General features: G+C 45.7%; 1 protein-coding gene across 1 annotated transcript in view; it reads right to left on the bottom strand.

Annotated features, from left to right (window-relative positions):
• Window positions 1-20,792, bottom strand: part of Tiam2 (TIAM Rac1 associated GEF 2) — a 206,975-nt gene extending 186,183 nt beyond the window's left edge. Inside the window, exon 1 of the mRNA XM_021186122.2 lies at window positions 20,653-20,792. The gene's annotated coding sequence lies outside the window, so the exon portion shown is untranslated. The remainder of the gene's footprint in view (window positions 1-20,652) is intronic.
• Window positions 20,793-21,334: the final 542 nt, after the last annotated feature.

The following is a 21,334-nucleotide window of genomic DNA, read 5'->3' on the forward strand; positions in this document are numbered from 1 at the left end:
AGGGCCACTGCAGGTCACCGAGGGGAAACGAGGCTCAAGCACATATGCTCAGCAAAAGAAAATTCTGACTTTTCTCTCCTATGATTTCATTTGCTTTTTATAGCTTGGCTTCCAACATAGTAATTGCTTTCATTTTTTTTAAAGATGTGGACTCATACCACATTTAATTTGAATGTCCCTATATATAGATTTCAGACTATAATAATCTCCAGTTCACCAGTGCCAACCCCTCAAAAACTAAATATAACTGCAATTGAGGAATCAGATTTGTATTTTCAACTACTATGGCTTGTGCAGTTACTCTTCCCCAGAGGTCACTCCCACACATCCCGTCTTCACTAGACAGGGCGTCTATGAAGACGAGCATCATAAACCGTGGATGGTTGCAAAACTGGAAGCTTGTCCTCATCCGCCATTTTGCGACAGGCTTGGAGTCTGTATAACTGTCCACTTGTGGCAGATGACCAGATTCCTCCTAGGACCGTACTTCCTTCCCTCCCGTGAACTTGAACTGTCTACCCAAGATGTGGAGATTAGACTCCATGAACACACACTGGAGAACAGATGCCATGCTCTGGAGATTAGTGGCACATTCCCAGGTTGATGACACAGAGCAACTGATCCTAATGCTGATGTGAGGGAGGGTGACTGATGGAAGCTGCTGGGAGGTCTTGATAGCCCGACTGGCTCCTGCCCCTGTGCCCTCAGGGCAGACTTTGCACCTACCCCTCTGCTTGTGGCTCAAGTTTCTAGTTCTGCAGCACCTCCTACCCTAATCAGACCTGCTCTTTAGATAATCTGCTTTCTGTGAGCCTGGTCTATCCGTGTCCTGACCCTTCTCCCTAGCTGGGGACAAACTGCATCTTCTCTTGCTCACTTTGTGCCTCAGGTCCTGACCTTATAATGGCTCTTCTTAAGACGCCTCCTCCCTTCAAACTCCTCCACCTGGGGCTTCTAGTGCTGCCTGTGGCAGGAGATTTGTCCCTATTTACCTGAGGAGGTCTAGAGATGCCTCTGGAGGAGGTACAGATAGGGACTCTGTGCCCTGTGGGCCTCTGAGCTAACACTGGCAAGGTGCTGGGTAGAGGACACTCTGTGCTCAGTAGCTTGGAGGCACAGTGGAAGCATCTGGTGTACTTCTCCCAAGTGCTCAGTTCCTTGGCTCCCCAGAAGTGATGCTGACCCTAAGCCCCTCCCACCCACAAATTGTTTTTAATTAAACTTTACTGCTTTTACTTAAGAAAAAAAAAGATTTTTATTTTCCTATATAGTAAAAATATTAGTGTAAGCAGAGATAGTTTATCAATCTCCCACAAAAATACAATCCTCAAACACAGCTCTGATCCTCTAGGGACCAAAAAATAAAAATAAAAAATACACTATTTCTCCCACAAAATCTGTTGTCCAAGAATTTTTTTTTTCTTTTAAGACTTTCTCTATAGAACCGAGGCTGTCTTGGAACTATGTAGACCAGGTTGGACCTCAACTCTCAGATATCCATCTGCCTCTCTCTGCTTCCCCAGTACTGGGATTAGAGATGTACACCATCATTTCCAGCAAGAACTGCGAGAGGATTTTAAAGTGTGGGCCACGTTACCGTAGGCGCTCTCAGTCAGGTGTTAGCAATTAAACAACCCCTCCCACAGAGGTTGGTGGGGGGAGAAGCTAATCTTTTTCCAGTGTAGGCTCATAAGGCAGACGGATACGGAATTCAATTGCACTTCAATGTGCCAGTTCTAATCAGAGGCACCTTTTTTCTGGGATCATAAATCTGCAGAGAGCAGCAAGATACAGGGGACCAAACTTCTGGGCACAGACTCACATCCACTGTGGGGGTCTTCACCCTGGAGCCTGTGCCCTGCTCTGATGCCTGGGAGGGAATCGGCTGCTAAGAACTGCGAGTATGGTGTATATTTTGGTTGTTTGCTTTGGTGCCGGGGGAGTGGGATACAGAGTGCTGAACGCGATGCTGATGATGCGCCTGATATAGTCCCTACATCCTCAGGCTTGAAACAAAGCCTAAAAGATGCCATAGGATTTAGGAATTGTTATCTCCGATGCCTTCATTACACAGACCAGGACCCCAGAATTTATTCAATGTATAAAGCGACAATCTACAGTTCAGTGAATGGATCACAGAGAGGGGTGATTGAAGGTAGCAGGAAGACTTCCAACAAAGAAGGCTGGCTACATGTCACCACTGCTAAGTGAACACAGAAGTAAGGCTCGCTGCAGAAGGCCCACAAAGGACGATGGATGAGATCTGTCTCTATTCCACTTCAAATAAGTCTCTGTCTCTGCTTAGTCACTTAAAACTGCTCACTTCCAGCTGGTTCCAGGCCAAAGCATCACGGGTCAGCAGCTCAGGGCTGCAGAAACAGCAGAGATGCTCACAGACCCCAGACCATCCACACCAACACTAGATCCAGCTCAGAGAGTATAGAAGCTAAAACGGAAGGAAGTTGAGTTGAATGTGGAGAGACAAATTCTGTCAATAAACTGTAATGCTTACTAAGGACCCCTACTGTCCAGATCACAAAAACCCATCCATGAATATCAGGGCTACGCCCCTCTAGATTTAACTTCAAGCTACAGCCTGGCTTAAAGGGAGCAGAGTGCTTCCTGGCTTCCCAGAGCAGTGTGTCCAACCAGGCTCATATTCTCCTCCAAAGCTGCTTGCTGCTCAAAGTAGCCAGTAAATGCAGTCACAGTCAGACTCCTTAAACAAAGAACAAACGTTACAGATTTGATAGAACAAAAGCTGGGTTCCTCGTTTCTTGATGTTCTAATTTGAAAGCAATGCGGGAGAAGAAAAAAAAGAAATCCAAGATGGATATTACAAAAAGAAATCCACAGTGACAGAACCTGCAGCAGGTCTCATGGATAGCCTTGCAATGCTTTGTGAGGAAACATCCCTGCTAAACAAATCGCTTGTAGAAGTAATGACCAGCCAACTGCTTTCAGAAACTCCGAACTTCTCAGTAACTATATGTATCTGCAAGCAGCCATGGACAGATGCCCCACAATCAAAGCTGTGCAATGTGTGCTCTTGTGCTCGCTCTCTCTCTCTCTCTCTCTCTCTCTCTCTCTCTCACACACACACACACTGTCTCTATCAATCTATCATCACACACACATACACATCCTATTTATTAATCTCACCTTGGCATTAAAATATGTTAGAAATGAAAATGAGCTCTTCTAGAAATGGGCAATAAGTCAGTAAGTCTGGCTTGGGCCTACATGCCTATAATGGCAGCCTTGGGGAGGCTGAGCCTAGAGGTCAGGTTGCCAGTTCAAGGTCAGTCAGGGCTATATAACAAGACCCTACATCTAATACACACACAACAGAGCAGGCACCTAGACACACAGCATGCCTGACACTGGGTAACTGCCTGGAAATAGCCTTTCACAGAGGCTGGAGGGCGGGGGCACTCGGCATGGAGGTGCCTTTCACAGAGGCTGGGGGGCGGGGGCACTCAGCATGGAGGTGCCTTCTGAGTTGCTCTCAAATCTCTGTTTCCTTGTCAAATCATTCTTTGAAAAATTACCAAATGTTAAGAGCTGGGTGATGACATTTTGCAAGCTCCTTTGTCCTGGTAATACAATGGGAGTGGGGCGGGGAGGGGGGGGCGGGGGGTGGAGAGAGAGAACGTCACCAGGTGTGATGCTTCCACTCTCCTGTAGGATGATTCAAGGAGGCTGCAGGGACAAGTTGCCTGTGAGCCCAGCCATCTTACCAGGTCCTTAGGCTGCAGAGGACTGGAGGGAGTGGCTGGGGCACACTGAGTCAGAAGAGGGACAAGAGCAGCATCCGTTGTGTACAGTGGGAGTAGAGCAAGATGAACTTGTGTCCTGTCCTTGACATCACAAGCTATGCAACGAAGCATGAGGTTGTGCCAATTAGTGCACACAAACTATGTGTCCTTATCTACTTCAATGAGGCCGTTGAGGCCCTTGAGTGGATGACTGCTAAGCCCTTGCAGGTTTGAGTTGAAAAGAAATTAGGAAGCTAAACATGGAAAAGATAAAGGGAAGCTGGGTTTAGAACTTCCCTCGGAAGGGGTACCTCCTACCATCACTTACCCCAGTAAATGGGAGAAGGATGTGTTAGTCAGCTAGCAATGGTTAGACTTTGGTTGAATCTTGGAGATTATTATTGAACATTTCACATGGTGATCTATAACCAATTAGTGGGTTGTAAAATCACTTTAGTGGAGGTATTACAAGAATTTTTAATAGGGACTGAATAAGGGCTCTACTTAGGTTGAAATAGTGTCCACGCTGGGTCACATGTAAGTAAAACATATGGTTCCAGCTGTAACACACATGTATGGACACAACACCAACACACAGGCTGTAACACACATGTATGGACACTACACCAACACACAGGCTGTAACACACATGTATGGACACTACACCAACACACAGACAGGTTTTAAAATTCTACCCTAAAATAAATTTGGGGGGAAAAAAGACAGATCTATAAAACATGGGGAAAATTAGGGCCCTTACGTACTCTTGATGAGAAAGTAAATGATATATAGTAAGAAAAAAAAATACAGTTTCCCAAAAAGAACCTAAAATGAAATTACTATATGATTAACCATTTGCACTTCCTGGCAAATACTGAACTAAAAATTAGATCTAGACCATGCACACTCACGGTCATCACTGCCCTGTCACAGCAGCAATCACGTAACCTCACCATGTCTACTTCTTCGCTGTTTGTACCTGAGAAACAGGGGCTCCCATCCTCAACTGCTCCCTGAAAGCTTCTTCAATGATTCCTAAACCCTAAGACCAGCCTTGCTTTAGGTGTTTGCAACCAGCAGTTGATAATAAAAGCCAACCCCTTGCCACTGGTGCACACTTCAATCCCAGCACTTGGGAGGGGAAAGCAGGCAGATCTCTGTGAGTTCCAGGACAGTCAGGTCTACAGAGAAAAAACTTGCCCCCCAAAACAAAGATAGATAAGATAGACAGACAGATGATAAAGAAAAAGAAAAATCATCCTCATCTCTTCACCTGAGGCACCCACACATAACCTGGCACATGTCCTTCACATTATTTGTGTGCACCAACTCATACGCACAAGTCTTCTCACAGTTTTACACCTTGAGATAGCTCAGAAATAGCCATCTGTCCATTTGTCCATTTGCCATATGTCCATGTCTTCCTAGCCTTCCTATCTCCATCCTTCTGAGCAACATACAAGAAACTTTTTATCCTTTTGCATGTACAAAACTGAAATCCTATTTTACATATCTCTTCATTCTTTTCTCACAGAATCCTACCAGCTCAGGTACTGCCAAAATCCAAGATACAGGTATGCTATTGTGTATCCTACTGTCCCTGTGTTGAAAGCATCTACTTAGTATCCAATTCTTTCTCCTGACAATTGACACTGCAGTAAATATTCTTCTACAAGCATGGTGCACACAGCTGGTTTTAAAATTTCTATGAGATAGATTGTAAAGGGAAGAAAGATCAAAAGCCATGTGCATTTGGAATTTTAAGAGACCAAGCAAGAAGTCTTTCTCAAATGGCTGGAAGCAATGCTGGAGGACATCTCTTCTCACCAAGAGTGCCATTAACAAAGTTGCCAGGAATGGCATTAGCAAAGTTTAAACTTTGTGTCAGTCTTGGTGGTCCAATGCATGGGAAATCTGCAAGTTCCCCTACTCCTCTCACCCTGCTCCCCTGGGAGGGGGCAGGAAGCTAGTCTAGTACAGATCTTTCCACCTACATTCTCTGTCCCTCATCCCAGTTGAGCATCAACTGGTTCTATTTCTGCATCAATCTCCTATAATATTCATGTGGGGGGGGTAGGTATGTGCACATGTAAAAGCAGGTATCTGTGGAGTCCAAAAGGATGCATTATATCCCGTGGAGCTGGAGTTCAAGTGGTTGTGAGCCACCTAATATAGGTACTGGAGCCTGAGATCTGGTCCTCGGCAAGAGTAGCCCATGCTCATAACCACAGAACCATCTCTCCAGCTCCCTTCTTCAATTCTTCAAGCACAGGAGGAGCAACATTACCAAGGATACCCGTGAGTATCTCCTGTGTCAGCATTTACTGCTCCTAATTCCAAACCAGCCAGCGCCAGTTCAAATGGTTTGTGCTCAGCTCCCTTATTCGCACAGCACAGTCCTGTCACAGATAACTGGGCCCTGGGCAAAAGCCTAGTTTGTCTCTCAAGCTCCAATATACACTTAGCTCTGCAGTGGAACCCCAGTGCTTCCCTCTGGCAAGGAAAACTACCCAGACATTGGAATCCCACTTCCACATGTGTGTGCTCATATGTGTGTGCATGTTCACTTGGAGGTCAGAGTTCAATGTCAAGTATTTGTTTTCCTCTATCACACTCCACCCCTTTCTTCCCCATCTTATTCTTTTGTTTCCATTTATGCATTTGGGGCAGAGGGTCATGCGTGTGTCACAACGTGCATGTGGAGGTTAGAAGACAAGTTATAGGAGTTGGTCCTTCCAGAGATCAAACTTCATGTGGGCTCCAGAGATCAAACTCAGTCCATTTAGTTTGATGGAGGGGCCTTTACTTTGTCAGCCATCCCATAGGCTTTCCCCTCTACCTACTGCTCTGAGACAGGGTCTCTCATTGAGTTGCCGCTCATCAATTCAACTCGGCTGGCTGGTCAGTGAGCTCCAGGAATCTGCCTGTCTCTGTCTCCACAGAATCTGGTTACAGATGCACATGCCTGACTTTTTATTTGGGTACTGATAATCCAATCTCAGGTCTTCATGTTTGTGTGGCCACGATCCATCCAAGTTCCCTAAACCATACTTCTAAGCTCCATTCTGGTTTACACCTCTGGCTTCTTGATTCAGAACTCTCTTGTACTCCAAAGGCAACAGAACAGCCCATTTGGTCTGAGCAGGGCAGATGGTTTGCTAATGGGAGGAGTCATAGAGAAGGGGCAGACACAACAAACAGATGCTTAACTGGAATCATCTCTGTCACTCTGTCACTCTTCAGCTAAGGAAATGCCTTTCTTTCCATTACAAAAAAACCCAAAACATTTACAGAAGATATTATATAATATAGAATACCAAGAACCTACAATAGGGTATACTGGTATACATTAAGGGAATGACCTAACACCCGAGGCAAAAGAACAGGAGTATATCCCACCATGAACAAGAGCATCCTATACACGGACCAACAATCATGTCTTATCCATTCTCATGTCTCACGATGAGTCTCATAATCGCATACAAACAGCTGGCATTAAAACCCAGCAAAAGCAATATAGCATTTTCTTATTGTTTTATAATACACATTATAATGAGAAATAAATCACAGTGTAAACTAAATAAAACTTCCAGGAGTCGGGGTAGGGCTGAGCTCCATGACAGAGCGTTTGCCTAGCATGTATATGACCCTGGGTTCTATCTGCAGTGTGGGAGCAAGCAAGACAACACAGAAACTAGAAGACTCCCTCTCTAGTAATCTTAAAAAAGGAACAATGAAGAAGATGACTACTTAGTCCGCATATTGTATGTCTTTGAGAGAAACTCTAACCTGCTTACTGAAGGAAGACAGTAAGCACAAGACCAGATCAGCACACCTCAGAGAGGACAAACTCTGGCTTAGAAAATCGGTACGTAGAAAAGAAGGGATGAAAAATATCTTTGAAAGGCAAAGATTTCCTAAGAATGGGACGTGCACATGATTAGTAAGAAAGGTGTAAAAACAGACTTTGTGGATATTAGTTCATGGGGGAAATGTGCACTTCTTCTCAGTCTTTGTCCTAGTGCTCTTGCTGGAAAATTCTCCAATCAGTGACACGTCACACTTCAGGATGGGTTGGGAGACAGATATGAAGATGTGTGCAACTCTGTGGCCATACGTTACATGCTGTCTAGCCCAGTGCTCCTGCTTCCATGCTGTCTAGCCCAATGCTCCTGCTTCCATGCTGTCTAGCCCAGTGCTCCTGCTTCCATGCTGTCTAGCCAGTGCTCCTGCTTCCATGCTGTCTAGCCCAATGCTCCTGCTTCCACGCTGTCTAGCCCAGTGCTCCTGCTTCCATGCTGTCTAGCCCAGTGCTCCTGCTTCCATGCTGTCTAGCCCAATGCTCCTGCTTACATGCTGTCTAGCCCAGTGCTCCTGCTTCCAACTGCACTTAGTGAACAGGGTGGGAAGCCTGGGAGGGCTCCTCCAGCACTCAGAGCCCCGCCTCCTCTGATGGAAACTATCAGTCATCCATCTCCCTGGCTAATGGTAGGATGTGGTGTCACAGATAATTTAAGCAGCTGTCAGAGCTGCACAGTGCTGCCGATCCCATATGGCCTGTGTAAGGCACACATGTGCTCTAAGCCCTCCCTCCTCCAGAGAACAAGCTGGGAGGAATGAGGCGGACATCCTGGGACTCTGTCCCAGATCTGTGCTGCAATATGTGCATATACGACGTCCATGCTCCCTGGCATAGGAGAACACTCATTTGAAAAGGCATGTGAACATGCCTCATGATACGGCTGACACACACAGGCGAATGAATCATCACGGACCTCAAACCCCAGCTCCAAATGCTCTGAGATGTAAAACTCCCTCAACACCAACAAGGCTCAAAAAAGGTTTCTGGATCACCTGTGGCATTTCCAAGAGCAGAGATGACCTCAAACAACTATAGACTGAAAATCCAGCCATCACGCAGGAGCAAGGAACCCACCAGCAAATACTGCAGCCTCAGAGTTCTGTCATCCACTCCAGGGAAACATGTGGGAAGCGGGGAAGAAAAGTCACAGAAGACCAAACCTTGCTGGGTGAGAAACCTGATCCTCTCTCCCCGGCGCCCTCCAAAATGAATTCAAATTCACACTGTCCCTGTACTTTGTGATTGCATACATTAGGGCATCCAAATGTTAGAACAGGAGACTTTAAAGATGTGGGGGAAGGTAGTGTGTGTGAGAAGAATTTATAATAGCACCAGAGAAACTGTGCTAGGGGTAATTCTGTAACGCTAATTTTTTTACATATAACAGAGTCATGAATTAACTCAGTCTAGTCAGTGGTTTATGGCTTTTTAAAAGCTCAGCCCATCCAGTTCAAAAGTAGAATGTTTTTCCTAAGACTGCTTTCAACCAGAAGCTCAATAGAGGGAGGGGGAAAATCAAAATATGATAAGATTCGTCTTCCCTTCCTGCTTTGTGAACATCCTTTGGCTTAGTTAACCCCCACACTAAAGACAGGATGAAAAAAAAATGCAGCCATGAAGCCAGATGTCATGGTTACACCTGCCCTCCCTGAATACAGAGACTGAGGAAGGCCATAAATTCAATGACATCCCAGGGGCTAAGGGGACAGGTCAAAGCCAAGCATCTCAAGGAATGACACCCTGTCTCAAAAACAAAACAAAACAAAAACAGAAAACAAAAAAATTAATAAATAATAATCAAAAACAACTTGGCCTAGCTGCACAGAATTATAATTTGAGCTGCTTGGCAGGCTAAGGCAAAAAGATCAAAAGTTCAAGGCCAGCTTGAGCTACAGAGAGTTTGAGGGTGGCTAATAAGTCCTCTCTCAAAATAAAAGGCTGTAAAGGGGACAGCCAATGTAGCTCAGCATGGTGTATTTGCCTAGCATGTGCAATACAGCAGTCTCTTATCCTAGTACCATCCCTCCCCACAAGTGGCCTTGAGGGGAGGGGCTCCACACTATGGGGGAGGTACAGAGAAAACCAGAACTAGAAACACAATATTGACAGGAACATGGCCTGGAGGAGAAGAGCACCTCTTTGAAATCATGGTCTCTGCTCAAACACTTCACGATTCTTATTAAACACTCCCTTCTTTTTTTCTACAAAGAAAACCCCTGAGTATCAGCCTGGCTATATTTACAACACTCCCCTTGGAGGATGCCCAAGGTCTACATTTGGTTTTAAAAGATGCTTCTTTCAACATGGCAGCTATCTCTAAAGGCCAAGACACACATTCAGAGGAGCCCAGCCCCTTGTTAACATTTTCCAAGCATACAGTAGCTATGTGCCACTTGGCACCCTCCACAATATCCTCCCAAAAGCACCCAAAGACTGCCAACTTCCCTGAGCTTTTACAAGAAGAATTCTTGAAAAAGCATCTATTTGCAGAAGAATTCCACTTTTACTGGGATGGCCATCAAAAGTTTACTGTCTCCCGCAGGGAGCCGGCTGGTTTTTAGTGACTTGGCCTGATATCAAAATAGCTGCAATTAAATGGATTTGTGAGGGTCAGATGAGATATTCAAACAGAGGGTACTCCCCATGGAACTAAAATCATGCTTAGCACATGTTCAAGTTACATATGCCGCCCAGGGCAAATGGCTGTGAGACACAAAGTAGGTCAGTGCACATAACTCCCTGCAGTGCTCACTAGGACAAGAAGACTCAGCTCAGAACAGAGCTGGGCTAAAGCAACTGTCCAGGCTGCTTAAAATTCGAGGCTCACACTCAGTGACTTTAATGGGAGACAAAGCTGAGAGTCCACAAGGACGACAAATCAGAGTGTTTGCAAAAGCTTTAGGATCATGGTGTCTCTACAGCTTAGGTGTAAGGGAGAAATTCACCCACAAGATGATGTCCTGTCTTCAAGGTTCCCATGTACCCCTTAATGACAGGTTCATCTTAAAGACAGGAATACTTTGATATCATTTCATGTGTCAGAGGGCTCACCGGTAACTAGCAAGGCCTGCAGAGATGGCTTCTAAACGTAATCAGGTTTTGTAGCTCTTCCAAAGGCTTAAGCACACAAACCCCATCACGTGTTTGCTTTCTGTGGAGACACTGGGGAGGGTGTCGAGAGCAGAGCAAGCCTGGACCACGTGGCAAGAGGCAGAAGTGGTGAATGGGGGATCAGGAAGTAGGGGCACAGAGGCAGGAAGGGAAGGGACAGGGAGGACATCACCTAGGATAAAATTGGTCACCTGTGAGTCACAATAGTTTCATGGATTTGCTGCTCCAACACAACTGTAAAAATGTTAAGGTTGTCATGGAGATCTCTCTCCATGTGGCTCAAATTCCTACCAACCACACATTCCTATCATAGACGAATCTGCAGTCATTGCATATGAACACTGCAAAGAGGAGTTGGGGGGGGGGCACACAAACTTCTGAGCAGCTATGCAGACCTTCAGCCTCCCAGTTACTTAGGGTATGTGGGGAGGTGGGCTCAATGGGCAAAGTGTTTTGCTTTGTAAACATGAGGTCCATGTGACAAAGTCAAGTACAGTGGCAAGAAATAAAGGGTTTTTTGTTTGTTTGGTTGGTTTTGGTTTTTGGTTTTTTTGTTTTGTTTTGTTTTTTGGCTAGCCTGGGCTACATAGTAGGACTGTGTCTCAAGAGAAAAAAATTAGGGGGAGAATATCTCATACATACACACACACACACACACACACACAAAATTTATTACCTGCTAGACTATTTTGCCACCATAGCTCACACTTTAAAAAACACAACTGTAAGGGGCTGCATAGAGACCTCAGCAAAGAGGAACACTTGCTGCTCTTGCAGAGGACCCAGCCTCAGTTTCTGTGGCATCTGTAAGAACCATCTGTAACTCCAGTTCCAGACAATCTGGTGCTCTCTTCTGGACTCTGTAGAAACCAGGCACACATGTGGCACACTTACATATATTCAGCCAAACACTCATACACATATAATAATAATTGTCTTATTAAAATGACAGTATGGGGCCAAAGAGGTGGGCGTGTCAGCCTGACACCATGAATTCAGTCCCCTCAATGTGTGAAAAAATAACCCATGGTGTGTACACCCCCCCCTCGGGGGGCGGGTGAGGGCAAGTGAGAGCATGAAATAACAAAATAAAGGGACTGAGGAGACAGCTCAGTGGGGAAGAAAACTTGCCACACAAAGACCGTAGTCCAGACCCCACTCACATCATGGCTGCCTATCTGCCTATAAACCTCAGTGCTGTAAGGGTGGAGACTGTAGAGTTTGCTGGCCAGTGGTATAGCTCCAACTTAGGTGAAAGACTCATACCAGTAGAGAGTGCAGGACGTGGTAGTACCTGCAGTGACTCATAACTGGTCAAAGAGATGAGAACCCATGACTGTTGACTGCTTAACTACAAATGGTACGTGTGTATGTGTGTGTGTGTGTGTGTTATGTCTGTGTGTGCATGTGCATATGAATGTGTATGTGTGTGTACAGTGTATGTGTGCACATATTCATGTGTATTTACATGTACATAGAGGTCAGAAGTTATTCTTCACCTTAGTCTTTGAAGCTCTCTGATTTGGCAAAGCAGGCTGGACAGTGAGCACCAGGGATCCCTCCAAGTCCATCCACCCCAGCACTGGGATCAGAAGCACAAGCCACCACACACAGCTTTTTACACAGGTGCTGGGGATTCAAACTCAGGTCTTCTCAATTGTATGGCAAGCTCTTTACTGATTGAGCTATCTCCCTGCCCTTAAATCGAGTCATTTAACTAACCAGAAACAAGTTTTCCTTCTGGAAAAAAAAAATGGTTTGAACTAAATAATTTCTAAAGTATCTGTTGGTCCAAATTAAATAATTTTAATTCCATTAAAATTATACAGACTGACTTGTGACAGCCTTTCTTATATGCATCTGTGAACAAGATATATTCTATTGGACTATCACTATTGTTTATAGTTTACAAAAAATTGTAGCATCATCTGCTGGACACAGGTAACTGTAGCCTATAAATTACATTTTGAAATGATTCAAAAATGGTCCACGATCTCTATAAATGTATAGAGGATTTCCTTTAGACAATGGAAATGGCACAAGGTGTTCTTCAGTGTTGACAGTAGCATATTTGTACACCCACTCGTTGACTGATTTCCTGAATATTTCTAGTGTTGGCTGTCAACTCAGTTTTAGTGAATTTTCTAACTCATCAGATTTACCAAGCCATCAAAATTCAGAGAGCTTAAAAAAAAATGCCATCATGCAATGACATCTGTCCCCACCCACATGAAGGCTCCAGCCACAACAGACTTGTTTGTAGGCCCAATGTCTTCGTACACTTACTAGATTAATAACAGCCAGGCACAGCAACATCTCTAAACAAATTTTGAGATAGGTAATTTTTAAAAGTAAAATTGCATGGGAAGCTGGAGTTGAGGCAAAGCAAACTTCCTCATGCTGGTGTCCTTTGTCTTCACTGAAGCAGTTAAAAGGCTCAGTTATTACAAAGTTCATGTTCCTAAGCGGGCCAATTTTTCTAAATGCCTCTCACTGTTAATAGTTATATTAACATATAGATATATTAATATATAGATCTTTTTCTTAGAGACCACACATATCTCATTAAAAACAGTTTGAAAAGTTTCTGTTAAGTCATAGATCAATTATTAGCAATAGCTCGGCAGGCTGATCTTTACAAACTACAGGACCTACTGATGAACTGATGTAATGGCCTAAAACTCTACCACCCAGCTCTGCAAAACTAATCTATCTGGCTGGGTCTTCATTATCCGATACAAGCCGTTCCACACAGACGCTCCTCTCCAGGGAGTGTCCCTAAGACACGCTTCACAGTCTTTATATATTTCTGTTTTGTTGTTGAGACAGTCTCACTATGTAGCTAAGGAAACACTGGGAATCTCTTAAGAGCTGTGTTATTCTCCTCCTCGGGAAAAGAAGGCCTTTAAATGTTAAAAAATAATAATAATCTGCCAAAGGAGTGAAAATTCTATTCTAGACTGGAATCTAGATCTACTGATGCTCAGCTTAAGGACAGTGCTACTTCTCAACAGGGGGTGGGTAACGATTTTAATGTCAACCTTTTCCTCCTGGTGAGGCCATTTAAAGAGTCCCAGACTCACGCTCAGAAGCGTGCTCAGCGGATAGTGTGCCGCACAGACATGAAGAGCCTAGTTCAATTTCCTAGAATGTTAAAAAAATGGGGGGGGAGGGCTATGCATAGCCACACATCCAGGTGAGCCTTTAATCTGAGTTCTGGGGAGACAGACATAGGCGGAGCCTTGGGGTTTACTAACCAGTCAGTCTAGTTGATTTGGCAAGCTCTAGGTTCAATGAGAGGCCTTGCACCAAAAAAAAAAAAAAAAAAGGAGAAAGAGGGTTTGGAGAGATGGCTCCATGATTAAGAGAACGACTGCTCTCCAGAGCACGTGGGTTCAGTTTCCAGCACCCATATGGTAGCTTACAACTGTCTGTAACATCCAGGAGCCAACACCCTGGTGCCTCACAGGCACACGTGCATGCAAAACACCAACACACATTTAAAATGTATTTTTTAAAAGTAGAGAAAAATTAAGGAAGCCATCTAACATCAACCTCTGTCCTCCACATACATGTGTACATATGTGCACCCTATCACACATGTAAACAAACACATACATGCCCATACGCTTAAATTTTTTTAGTGTCAAGATTTGACAAAGGCTCTCTGGGTCTTTGTTGAGACCATATCTTGTCAGGGTATCTTCAACCCACACCACATAAAACTGACACCACCATTTTGCCAGCATTTTTTAAAGTTCTGGGCTCTACCTGGACAGGATGCACTAGTAAAATAAGCAAACTAGTCCCTGTGTGATAGGAAGTCACCCAAAGAGGACCAGCATGGAGTGCTATAGTAACAGACTTAAACTGCATAAGAGAAAAGGACCCAAGGTGCTCATAGGGAGGCCTCTCCTTGGGCTCCATGGTCTGCTAAGAGAAACAGAAAAGGCAAGAAAGACAAGTCCGTAGAAGAAATTGAATGACAGCAAAGAGAAAGGAAGGGAGGAAGGGAGGAAGGAAGGGAGGAAGGGAGGAAGGGAGGAAGGGAGGAAGGGAGGAAGGAAGGAAGGAAGGAAGGAAGGAAGGAAGGAAGGAAGGGAGGGAGGGAAGGAGGGAGGGAGGAAGGAAGGGACGGAGGGACGGACAGACAGAAAGAAGGAAGGAAGGAAACAACTAATACTGCCAGCTCTTTGCATATTGGCTTTCTTTTTTGTTTTGTTTTTTTTTGTTGTTTCTTTCTTTCTTTTTGGTTTTTTTTTGGGGGGGTTGTTTGTTTTGTTTTGTTTTGTTTGTTTTTCTAGACAGGGTTTCTCTGTGTAGCCCTGGCTGTCCTAGAACTCACTCTATAGACCAGGCTGGCCTCAAACTCAGAACTCCACTTGCTTCTGCCTCAAGTCCTGGGATCAAAGGCGTGCGCCACCACGCCAAGCTCTGGGTTGCCTTGCTTTTGTTTTGTTTTTTTGTGTGAGACGAGGATGGCCTTCATTTCCTCATCCTCATGCCTCCACCCCTCTCCATCTCAGAAGCCATAGGCATGCATCACCACACCTGGTTTGTGTGATCAGACCCAGGGCTTTGCACAGGCTAGGCAGGCATGCTACCAATGGAGTCACATGTCCAGGTAGGTCCCTGGACCATAGGAGGCAAATGCTACACAAGGGCAAAGTTCCGACTTTTAATGTGAAATGAAATAATGCGCTAAAAGCTCATCATTCAGTTTTAAAACCAGCAGGAGTCCTTAACTTTCACCTCTTTAAGGATCTGTTAACTTGGTTCACAAACTGCTCACAAAAGACCCTTCAGCAATCTCCTTCCACATAATCAGTAATAGTAACTCTCAAAGCACTGCGTCCAAAAGACACATTCAGAAATCCAAACCCTGGCTGAAAAGAAACGGAAACCGGTAACCCAACACCAGGAAAATATCACCAATGCTGCGGGCCAGATTCTGTTGGCTCAGCTACAGGCCTCATAAATGGAAACCACACAGGCCAATCCCCAGCAAGATGGGAGTGCAGAGAGAGCTGGCCAGGGCCCAGGCCCATATGACTCAAGATGGGAAGAGCCTGCTGTTACTGGCCTCAATCATCTGTGGTTGGCACTTTCTATTCACTATTCTGTGATAATGTAAAATCCAGCTTTCAAATTGTAGGTAGCTTTCACTATGATCTCTGATTTGCTTACACTGGACATACATACTACGAAATTTCATAATGGTGTGAACCTGGGTGCCAATCCACTGTTACCCGCCTTCTGTGTGACTGATGTATGTGAACAACACAGATATCATTCTTCTGCAGGATTTCCTCCTCCCTGCCCTCTGAGTTCATTTCACCTCCACAGTTCTAGCCTCTCCCTCCTTGTCCATCCTCAGACCTCACCTGCTACCTTAGTGGATCACACTGCTGGAAACGGGCCTCTCTGGAAGTCTTGCCTCTCCAAACACACTGCAGATAATCTCCAAAGGGGACTTGTCAGCGTGCAAATCTGCCCTCTCTTTCCTCCCCGAGTGTAATCACTGGCTCTGGGCATTGCTTATTGTCACTCGCTACTGAGCACCTGAAGTTCTCTTACGTCGTAGCTCATGTTTGCAGTGTAACAGGACTGAATAACACACTGTGGCAGTACACTCAACCACTGTTCAATACTGAAGGAGAACTGGGTACGCTATGTTCTCCCCCTCCAACACACACACCTCAGCCCACAAAGCCTTGCTTTTTAAAAAAGATTATTCAGAAGATAAATAGGACACAAATACACAGGAAGCCTGTGCAATAGTCTCTGCTGCAGCTTTCTTGTCCTGATGTTTGCAAAATGCTTTCACGCTCACGAGCTTGTATGAATCTTCTAACACCTGAAACTTCAGTCAGGGCACTCGAGGAAGAAGTGAGGTGGTCAAACAGGGACCCACAGGTCCAGACTACTTCCCATGTGCCTTTCAGTCCTGGCTTCTGGCTCCTTTCTAGAAAATAACCTGAAATGGAATAAAAGCATGCCTTCCCTATGGCCCATTCAGCATATCCCAATGTAGACAGATACACATCTCACCTGTGTGGATCCTCTGCCTTTTACTACACTTTAGGAATATGTGCACAAAGGTCAAGCTCCACCCACTGTCAACTCCAGAGAACTGTAGCTTGCTTCATATCCTGTAGTCCATTCACACATCTGTCCCTCTGTTCGGGAGACACTTAGCAGCAGCTGACATTTGGTGCTGGCCATGGTCCTTGTCCTGAAATCTTAAGACTTACTCTATGTTTCCAAAATGTCCCTGAAGGCTTGCTGTCCTTAAAAGGGCTTGGATAAACAGAGAGACAAACCAGAAGCCAGTAAGCTGAGAGCTCACCAGGGCTGTGCCTCTTTGAGAACTTGTTGACTGGGTCAAGTCCCTGGCACTTGGTTTCTTTATCCACAAAATAAGAGAATGGTCTATATTATCTTATTGTTATTTCAATGTGAAGAGTCCCATAAGATACAAGATTCCATTTATCCAGACAGCCACAGTGACATCTACCACATATATACAGCATAGCGCGGTTTCATAAAATGCTTCTATCAATTATTCCACAAATTGATATGTTAACTACAAACCTGGAGTGTTTGTAACATTCTCCAGCCAACTGCCCATACATCAAAACTGAATCTATATGAGTAGATTGTGCTGCTAAATTCTCCCGCTGTGGGCACTAAATAAAGCAGGCAAGACGCTCCTCTTACTGCCTCTTTACTTCTGTGATGCACCACTTTGAGGTGACTTCAACTGTGCCAAACGAAATACACCTTAATCCTATTTATTGACATATATTTATAGAAGCAACATGTCTCTCAGCCTAACTTCCAAGTCTTACACCAAATTTCTCCCCAAATCAAGATCAGACATGAAAACTTGAGTGCCTGGAAAGGTGGTTGGCTAAAGATGATCACGTGATACATGGCTGATTGGTCGGGAACACTCATGTGATACAAGGCTGATTGACTGCCCATGGATCTACTCACACATCCTTCCCTGTGTACAAAGACATGTCTGAGTATCACTTGGACAGCCAGATATAAACGCTGGATAAAGCACATTTCTATACCCCCCTTACCAACAAAAAATAAACAAATCTGCCCGTAAAGGTTTCTTTGTGGTGCTTATTTTTATATATATATATATATATATATATATATATATATATATATATATATTGTCACTAGCCAAGAGACACTGATTTCCAGTAATCTGTGGTGGATCTGTGGTAGGGTGGGGCTTGAGCAGAGACCCACATTGTGCCTTTGAGTGACTTGCAAGAGGAGTCTTCTTCCAGTGTGAAAATGTACACCAGGGGCTTGGCAAATTGAATGTGAATTGATTTTTTTGACTCTGCTTTCCTGTTGGTCAGATTGACCTTGTACCACGAACAAACACGTGGGACCAGGCAAGGTTGACACGACAAAATATGTGGTTTTAAACTGTGTCCTAGTACAAGCACTGACAACTAGACAAGGAGGACGGAAAATGAAGCATCTTGGCGAAGATATTTGACTGACACATGATGGATGTGTGGGTAATCAACAGATGGAGAAGAGAGGGAGAACTGTGTAAGCAGAATGCTGGTTCCTTCAAGATACTGGCCTGGAAATGACAAGCTGCAGTGGGAAGTGTCTGGAGCAGACAGTATGCCTGCAATCCTGGGAGAGGAGGGAGAGGAGGGAGCAATGGCAGGCAGGGCCTCATTATCAAGTATGTGACATGGTATTGAGACTTTGCTTTGTGGTATGGGTTTGTTGTTGCTTCTTTCTGGCTTGTGACAAGCTCTGAACTCACGGAACTCACCTGCCTCTGCTAATGCCCAAGTGCCAGGAGCTAGAATTAAAAGTATGTGCCACCATGTTGTGCCTGAGATCATGTTTTGGGGTTTGGTTTTTGCTATGTAGCCTAGGCAGGCCTACAACAAAGCATCCTCCTGCCTCAGCTTCCTGAGTACTGGAACTACAGCAGTGCCCTACCATGCCTCTCCCTCATTCATCTTTTATGGGATGTTAGACATGGAAGCTTGGGTCCTGTGGGAGTTTGCTTGGCTACTGTAAATAACAAACACAGATATACCTCACCATTATTTTTTCTACCCATCAAAAAAGACCTTTGCCACCCTAAAGCAACAGGTTTCATTTTCCTTTCAGCTGAGCAGGAAAAATAAATCCAATAATATGAAAATGTGCTTTTTAAATTCATCTTAATATTAGACTTTTGGAGTTTTAAAAAAAGATAATCTCTTTTTAAAAAAATCTTCTAATTATTAGGGTGTGTGTGTACGCACGAGTAGGAGGAGGGGAAGAAGAAGAAGAGGTGAAGGAAGAGGAGGAGGAAGAGGAGGAGGAAGAGGAAGTAGAGGTGGTAAGAAGGGAATCAGGTCACTTGAAGCTGGAAATACAGACAGTTGTGTACTGCCTGATGTGGGTTGCGGGAATTGAACCCAGCTCTTAACCACTGGGGCATTTCTCCACTACCACCTGGTCTGTCTGTCCCAACCCGCCCCTTGTTCTTTTCTTTTCTTTCTTTCTTTTTTTTTTGGTTTTATTTATTTATTTATTTATTTATTGGAACAAGGCCTCACTGTGTAGCCTTGAATAGCCTTAAACTCAGAGATCTGCTGGGATTAAATGTGTGCACAACCATGCCCAGCTAAAACTACAACTTAAAGCGGGGGGGGGGGGGGAGAAAGAAGGTGGAGGGGAGGAGAAGAGGGAAGGAAGGAAGGAAAGAAGGAAGGAAGGAAGGAAGACAGGAAAGTAGTTGAAAAGCACATGTGCACTCGCTGGCTATGCAAACGGAAGAGGAGCAGATGGTACTCTACTCGCAGCACTTGATCTGTGCCTTTAAGAAACTTGTAAGCCATTTTTAAAAAGCTCTTAAAGACCATTGTTTTCTATCTTGAATTGGAGACGTCAGGTGTTATCTGTTAAACGAGGACCACAGCGACAATAGAGAGAAATAGAGGGCGAGAACTGCCCCAGAAGAGAATCTTGGACCTTCGCACGCATCGGGAGTGTACACTTGTAGCACACCTAGTCTGCCTGGGAATGTCACCTAGCGGCTTCTCTTCCAGCAGCTGCCGGGGAACTGCAGGAAAATTTCCCGGGAATGGAATTATCTTCGCTAACGAGCAGCTTCCCCCACCCATAATATAAAGTTACCCTATTTTTCTTTTTCTTTTTTTCTTTTTTAAAGTAAGAACGGCCATAGAAGCAGCGCGTCCATATTAAGTTTCCGGTCTCAGAGATAAAAATCCCTCAATTTTACTCGCTACACTTTGCTGCTGGAAGAATGGGCCCTTTTCTTCCTGAACGGTTTGTGGTAAATACGATCCATCAGGGACACAATGTTGTCGGCTTTCACAGAAACTTGGCACCGCAGCGGGCGGGGAGCCGCGCGGGTCTAGGTGGTCGCAGGACGAGCGATCCTCGCCCCCTTCCCAACCCCAATGGCCAAGCCAGGGATGCTCACCTTCTCCCCGCTGCGCCCTTCTCCCCTGGACGCAAGGAAATGGGCACTGATGGGAATGGACGGCGCCGCCACTTCGCAACCTGGATGGCACAGCTGAACCTAATTGTATCCGCGCCACGCGTGGGGCAGGGCAAGACCTCACTTCGGAGTTTTCTGGAAAAGGATCCTGCCTTGAGCCAGGCTGGACAAGAGAGAATGCGAAGCCGCTGAGGACTGCCACCCTCCCGGACGCAGCAAAGTGGCCCCGCCGCGCCCCTGATTGCCTCCACAGCGGCCCTGATTGCCTCCACAGCGGGCGGAGAGGATGGACGAGGCTGGCCCACTGGTGGAGGCTGGGACTGTGCTGTGCAGCACCCCACTGCAGGATCCCTGGAGCCCATGCGAGACGACCCAGACGCCCTCCCTCGCGTCCCTCCCTTCGGCGCCCTTACCTCGGTCCAAGTTTCAACACAGAGGACCGGTCTAGCCCGGCTCTGCGCCCCTGAGCGAGGCCCCGTGGGGACTCAGGGCACACTCCGGGAAGTTTTCTCCGTCACTTTGTTCTCCACTCGCTGAGCCGGGAAGGTCAAGGCTTCTCTAGCTCCACACTGCTGAAGTGAGGCCAGATCGGCGGCCACACCTTCCTACGCTCCGCTCGCCCCGCCCCCGCCCGGACACTCCCTTGACACGCCCCGACACGCCCCTCAGAGTCACACACACACACACACACACACACACACACACACACACACACACACACACACACACACACACACACACACACACACACACACACCCCAGCCTGGCAAACCACGCCACGCCTCCCGGCCGGGACCCCCTTCTCCTGCTGGACTGACTCCACGGACACATTACATCCCCAGTAACCAAAACAACTCTCAGATGGAGTTTGCGAGCCAGCGAGTCGCTGTGGCCCAGACCACAAACTAAGAAGCGCGCGCCATCCTGGCCCTTCCAGTGTGTGCTGCAAAGAGGTTTCCTCCGGTCCCACCCAGAGCAGCTCAGAAGCACAGGACTCCGCGTTAGAAGAGGCCACCCATCATCCTCCCCTTGGACAGAGACTGGGTGTGATAGTTGAAAGGCAGATGACAGGGTTGAGTTGGGCTTGGGACTTAT

This window comes from Mus caroli, unplaced genomic scaffold (assembly GCF_978045245.1).
Source record: "Mus caroli unplaced genomic scaffold, Mus_caroli_1 scaffold_18, whole genome shotgun sequence".
NCBI lineage: Eukaryota > Metazoa > Chordata > Mammalia > Rodentia > Muridae > Mus > Mus caroli.